A 7,426-nucleotide genomic window follows, 5' to 3' on the forward strand; every position below is an offset into this window, starting at 1 on the left:
AGTATCCTTGAATGTAACTCTGAGGTTGCCTTATTCCCCTCTTACCGGGGGAGGTGAAAGCGCAACCTGGTCTCAGAACATTTCGTATTATTCTGTATGTACAAAGCTGTGATCAAGGCAAAGGGTGGCTACTTTGAAGAATCTCACATCTCAAACATATTTTGATATGTGTAACACGTTTTTGGTTACTACATGATGCCATATGTGTTATTTAATAGTTTTGATGTCTTCACTATTATTCTACAATGTAGAAAATACACAAGACACAGAGGAGGAGAAACTATCCAACACCCTGGGAGAGAGAACGAGTGACCTCAGTCGAACTCACAGCCAGAAAGATGGGTTAGATACAGGAGAGGAGGAGGTTACCCCGGATGCCATCACCCCTGCTCCTGTGAGCAAGGAATGAGAGGGGAAGCCTTCTAATCAGGCCAACGGGCAGGCGGAGCGAGAGGTCATAGTGATAGTGATTCACACCCAGAGAGAGACAGACAACCCATACAACCTCTTGGCTGAGATTAACCACACAGAGGTAGAGGCAGAGGGCCTTCAGGGCAAGCCAGTCAGCCTGCCTGCTCTGATCCTCAAGTCAATTGTATTTAAATTCATATTCATTAAAGATTTTTAGTCAAGACTTGAAAAGTGCCATTTATTTCAAATGATAATTATTCAGTGTCTGCAACCCTCAAGAACCAGGGTGAGTCTGGGTCGCCCTTTAACTGGGCAAACACAACTTGCATATCGTCATAGACTAGACCGAAACGTTAATCTTTTAACCTTGCTTAAATAAAACAATGCATTTTTAATAGTGAGCAAGAGTTTTCTATGATGATTAAAGTTTTTTTGTCGCGCCCTCCACTTTTTTGTCAAATAATACATCTAAAAAAAATGTAATAAGTTAATTATTAAAAGCATTAAAATTGCGATTGGGATGTTTCCCACTTATTTATACAACCTACTCCACAAAGTTTAGAGAAATGTTCTGAAATTAATTAAGAATTAAACAGAAGAAAATCAGAATTGAAGGCAACTATAATGCAAAGAATTTAATGGTCTATGGTTCAATCCTGTTTCTGGTCTAATGAATAATTAATATTGTTCCTCCTATTCCTTGTGGCAAGCGCAGCAGCACACTGCCCTCCAAAGCCTGCAAAAAAAACGCTGGACTGCCCCTTTCCTCGCCCTGCATGGAACATCCAGGGTCACGTCCTTGGTGACGTGTGGGGTGACGTCCAGGGTGACCACAGCAACATCCTCTGGAAAGGGACAAAAGCAGGACAGAATGTAAATAAATGCAAACCGTAGGTTCTAAACACTGGCCAGTTGAATGGGATCTTTTATTTCAGCTCATGAAACATGGGACCAACACTTGACATGTTATCATGATGAACGGCACCTGTCAGAGTGCTTTCTATAAGTCTTACTCACCTGCTTGGATGTCAGATGGCAGAGTGGCGTAGACGGCCACCATGAGAGGCTTTTCTTCAGGTGTGACGTCCACAACCTCCAAGAGTGAAGAAGCAGGGTATGCATCTGTGTTAGGGGTGAGGTCCACAAGCTCCAGGTGGGAAGAAGCAGGATCTGCCTCTGTGTTTGGGGTGATGTCCACAACCTCTAGGTGGGAAGAAGCCGGGTCTGCATCTGTGTTAGGGGTGATGTCCACAAACTCCAGGTGGGAAGAAGCAGGATCTGCCTCTGTGTTTGGGGTGATGTCCACAAGCTCCAGGTGGGAGGAAGCCGGGTCTGCCTCTGTGTTAGGGATGATGTCCACAACCTCCAGGTGGGAAGATGCTGGGTCTGCCTCTGTGTTAGTGATGATGTCCACAACCTCCAGGTGGGAAGAAGCTGGCTCTGCCTCTGTGTTAGGGTTGATGTCCACAACCTTCAGGTGGGAAGAAGCCGTCTCAGCCTCTGTGTTAGGGGTGATGTTCACAACCTCCAGGTGGGAAGAAGCCAGGTGTGCCTCTTTGTTAGAATTGATGTCCGCAATCTCTAGGTGGGAAGAAGCCGGGTCTGCCTCTGTGTTAGGGGTGATGTCCACAACCTCCAGGTGGGAAGAAGCCGGGTCTGTCTCTGTGTTAGGGGTGGTTTCCACAACCTCCTGATAGGAAGAAGCCGGGTCTAACTCTGTGTTAGGGGTGATGACCACAAACTTCAGGTGGGTAGAAGCCGTCTCAGCCTCTGTGTTAGGGGTGATGTCCACAAGCTCCTTGTGGGAAGAAGCCAGGTGTGCCTCTTTGTTAGGGGTGATGTCCACAACCTCCAGGTGGGAAGAAGCAAGGTGTGCCTCTTTGTTAGGGGTGATGTCCACAACCTCCAGGTGAGAAGAAGCCGGGTCTGCCTCTGTGTTAGGGGTGATGTCCACAACCTCCAGGTGGGAAGATGCTGGGTCTGCCTCTGAGTTATGGGTGATGTCAACAACCATACGGTGGGAAGAAGCAGGGTCTGACTCTGTGTTAGGGGTGATGTCCACAAACTTCAGGTGGGTAGAAGCCGTCTCAGCCTCTGTGTTAGGGGTGACGTTCACAACCTCCATGTGGGAAGAAGCCAGGTGTGCCTCTTTGTTAGGGTTGATGACCGCAATCTCTAGGTGGGAAGAACCCGGGTCTGCCTCTGTGTTTGGGGTGATGTCCACAAGCTCCTGATGGGAAGAAGCCAGGTGTGCCTCTGTGTTAGGGGTGATGTCCTCAACTTCCAGGTGGTAAGATACTGGGTCTGCCTCTGTGCTACGGGTTTTGTCAGCAACCTCCAGGTGGGAAGAAGCCAGGTGTGCCTCTGTGTTAGGGGTGATGTCCAAAACCACTATGTGGGAAGAAGCCGGGTCTTCCTCTCTGCTACGGGTGATGTCAACAACATCTAGGTGGGGAGAAGCTGGGTCAAACTCTGTGTTAGGGGTGAATCCCTCAACCTCCAGGTGGGCAGAAGCCGGGTCTTTCTCTGTGTTAGGGGTGATGTCCACAACCTCCGGGTGGGAAGAAGCTGGGTCTGCCTCTGTGTTATGGGGGATTTCCACAACCTCCAGGTGGGAAGAAGCCTGGTCTGCATCTGTGTTAGGGGTGACAATTAAAATCCTGATTGGCTCTACTACTACAAGGCACCAGGATGTCATGACAAAAGGCATCTGTCAGAGTGCTTTCTATGAGTGCTACTCACCTGCTTGGATATCAGCTGGTAGTGTGGCGGAGAAGGCCACCACTAGGACAGGGGGAACTCGCAGGGTGTCTGCAGTAGGCTGGAAGTAGCTTTTCACCTCGTCCGCCACAAAGGCACAGACAGAGCTCATAAAAAAGGGGTCTTGAGGTCATCCAGGGAGAAGGACTGGCTGATTCTCCCGAGGATCGACCTCACAGAGTCAAAAGCAGCAGCCCGGGAGAAAGGGGTGTGAGGAGAAGAGGCCTTCAACGTGTTGGAGAGCTTCTCCCCTACGGCCACCACCATACTCACAGCCATCCCGCTTAGGAGGATGGGGTGATCTGAATGGCCTTCCTCTGGCTGAAGCCACAGGGCCAGGAGGATCCTGGGCACCAGCTCCACCACCACCTGGGATGGGCTGAGCAGGTTGCTACAGGGCTTATTGGACAGCTTGTCCAGAATGCTCCTCACAGCTCTCTCCACGATGATGTGGACCTTGGGGTCGCTGAAATCAACAAAAAGCAGCAGAGAACGCTAAACGATGTGCAATGTTCACACAGAGAACACTGCCCTAGTTATTTTCTGCATAGCTCCAGATGTGTAGATGAATGGAGCAAGCTGTATGCAGGGCAGTACATGGAACTCACATGTCAGCGCCAGCTGGAGAGGTGGTGTGCATAGAGCGGCGGAGCTTGCAGACAGCCTTGTGCTCCATGTCAATCATTTTTAGGCAGGTGTTTACTTCCCAGGTCTGCCGTAGGGAAACAGGAAGTCCCATTAGTGTAATTTCACAACAGATATATTCTGCTGTACTGACTAGTTGTTGAAAGGCTAGAAAGGAGCTCACTGACTGATAGTCTAAGTCTCTAACTCTCATTCTCTTACCAGCCGTGCGAGTTCGTTCCCCTCCTCCAGGGTTTCCTTCCACACCCTTCAAATAAAACACAAAGCATTTCAACTTTCCTGGCTTCCTATTGATCTGTTGTTTATTTTACCCACACCTCCTGGAGTGCTGCTGGTGACAGAGAATGGCAGTGAAGGTGAGAGCTGACGTGGTACTCACCTCTCCCTAAGGGATTTTTTGCCCTGAGACACCAGCCAGTCGCTCATGTGCTCCATGGTGACATGGGGCGAGACCTGGCCTCGACTCTGGAGCAGCAGATAGTGGACCATGAACTTCTTCTGCAAGATGAGGTAAGGTGTGAGACCGTGCCACTAAAGACCATATAATGTGCTTTCAGAAGGGCCTCATTTCACAACTGCTCATGTCTCACAATTTGCAAGTGATATTAAAAACTCTTATGACCATCTTCTCTAAACTGTCTTGAAATAAAACTCTTGTTTTGGGATTAAATCTATCTCTTTTTTTCTGTGGTTACTTTTTTTGTGGGATGAATCTTACCTGTTTATTGTAATATGCTTCCTCCCAGCAGGCCTGCAGAGTCTGAAAATAAAGGCTGCTTCTACAGAATTCCTTTGAAGATAATTAAAACAATTATGCTTTATTAGGTACATTATGCACAGGCATTTACAGTATGCCAAAAGGAATATCTCCTAAGATTACCTTAGTGGGACCATAAGTGAACTCAGGAATGCTCCCAACCCTATCCATGGTCAGAGGGGGACGAAATGCAGCGCTATAAATATACGGGATGCTCTAGAGATAACAGGAATGACTTAAAGTCGCGAATGATCAATGCCTGTGGAGTCGTCCAATATGCTGCGCTGAGAATTGAGTTGTAGGCGATATTTGGATATGTTTGGCGCAATTTACATGTTTACATTCTATTGCCATGGAGAAATTGAGTTTCTAGAACCTGTTTTCTTCTATGTCTTTATTTCGTGAAATATTAAGATCTTTATTTTGTCATAATGTGTATATGAGGACGTTGGAGCCCGTTCCGATTCATGACGCGGTTATCCAGGTGCATGTTGCATAGACCTACTAATCCAACCTTGGCTTACAAGTTAAATTAAATTAGTATATATGCCTATACAAATCTATTGACCACATCCATTTAAATCAATGATTGTCAATTGAAAATGTGGTAGTTGTGTTATCCTGTTGTGCGTGTCAGGGCTCCTCTTAAGCACGTTATTCCAATATTTCCTAGAATTGACGCAGGTTACACTTTTGCAAAACTACTAGGTTAAAAATAAGAGCATGAATGACAATAAAGGTATGACTTGAATTATATGTGTAGTAGTGTGATGTTGTTCCCCTAGATTATGCACCAAATTGCACACAAGGACAGTTCAAGTAGGCCAGGTCAAGAGGGGATGTTAATAAGTTAATAATAATAATAATTCAATGTGGTTTCTTTATTTAATTACAGCTGCATAGCTAATGTTATTTTTTGGTGTACAAACATTTTTATGTATCTATATTGCAAATAGACCTAATTGTAAAAGTTGTGTATATTTTGGTTTGGTCCATCGCGGGTTATCTGTATTTATGTACCCTCTTATTGTTCTCTTTTGCCTGACCTTCAACTAGCAAGGTATGTTGTCCTTGGCGCCGTAATTTGTCGATATAAAACTGTGGTAAAGTTACACAAAGTGCTGTTACGCAACTACAGGTTTTGTTACAATGTGGACAATATAAAGATGTATGTTAACAACTTTCACCGAGCTCGCTAATTAGGGTACCTATTGTAACTCGGGAGTATTTGGGTCAGTGTTTGAGTGAGTTTCTATGTGCTCACGCAGGTGCCCGAGAGCTGTGGCTGCACCAAGGGCTAAGCTATTGTGTGTTGTCTCTTCGTGTACAGGTATGTCATTTATTTTGTCAGAATTATGTTGTATATCATTTTACTTGTATTGTATAGTGTGTTGTTAGGCACTGAATGTGTGCATGCAGCACCTGTTCATTTTTGCCTGACCTTCAACTAGCAAGGTGCCCGAGAGCTGTGGCTGCACCAAGAGCTAACATATTGTGTGTTGTCTCTTCGTGTGCAGGTCGAATAAAAATTATCCAACCATCAGAATTCCAGTTGTGGCAGTGTCCTAATTACGTGACCTGCCGACTGGTCAGCCTCGACCGACCGGAGCTGTGCATGTGGATGAGGTGCACGACCTGCGCATGTGAATTTGTTGATGGCTTACTGTAAGTGAATATATACTGTAAACAGTGAAAGTGAATGTAGAATATTCATTAGATACAGGTATTCGTGCTTATTTGTATGTTTTGGATGAATTTGTTTATTGCATTAATTTTTTTTGGTATTTGAATGCACTAAATTACATTGTATTTTAGTGCTCTGTTGAGCCATGGAAGATTCTCAAATCCATAAGACGTGTTATGCTGTGGATTTTAGTGTGGGTAGAGGGAGGGGTGTCCTTCCATTTACACCAATTGTACAGTCAGCTCCTGGGAGTAGAGCGTTTGCTTGTCCTGAGTTTGCAAGCACTGGGAGGGGTAGGCTGTTTGTTCCACCTGACCAGGGTATCCCACCTCTGTCTTTTGATGTACCATCATCCACAGTACTCGGTGATAATGGGACGCCTCCGAGTCAGCTTAGTGACCTTATTAAGCAGATTGGTTCAGAGATAGGAGAATCTATCAGAGCGAGTTTACTGCAGCCTGGGGTTTCAAGTCTTTCTCCTGCCCGTCCCCCTCACCAACCCCAGCAGTTTCCCCTGCCTGAGCAGTGTGGGTCAACCTTTATTGATGCGTCCAAGCTGAATCTGGTTGTGAAGTCAGATGTTAGTGCTCCACCTCTTTTTAGGGGTGATGGCTCAGATAAGTACTCTGTCCTGGAGTGGGAGGAGTTAATGGAAGTCTACCTAGAGAAGAGGGGTTACACTGGGTCTGGGAATGTTGGGGAGGTGATGTCTAGGCTCATGGGGAGGGCACGGGATGTGACCAAAGTCTGGAAGCGTAACAACCTTGTTGTCACAGATGTTAAGGCGGTGTTCAGTGTTTTCAAGCAACACTTTGGGGATACTGTCTGCTCAGGTATGCCATTAGCTGATTTCTATTCAATCAAACCATATGCTAATGAGGGTCCAATAGATTTCTGGATTAGGCTTAACAAAGCTGCAGAGGCAGCCGAACAGTACCTTGTGAGTGAGGGCAGGACCTTACCCAATCAGTGCTCAGAGTTGGCAGTCATGTTTGTACGCAACTGTCCTGATAAAGAGTTGGCCCAAGTGTTCAAGAGCAAACCCATTCGTGACTGGACAGCCAGTGAGGTACAGGATCGGTTGGATGAACTGTTAAGGGAACGTAAAGCATGTAGAACACAACTTTCACAGCAGGTTGCTGCTGTTTTTGACTGCCCTCAGGAGGGAG

Source organism: Coregonus clupeaformis, unplaced genomic scaffold (assembly GCF_020615455.1).
Source record: "Coregonus clupeaformis isolate EN_2021a unplaced genomic scaffold, ASM2061545v1 scaf1593, whole genome shotgun sequence".
Taxonomy (NCBI): domain Eukaryota; kingdom Metazoa; phylum Chordata; class Actinopteri; order Salmoniformes; family Salmonidae; genus Coregonus; species Coregonus clupeaformis.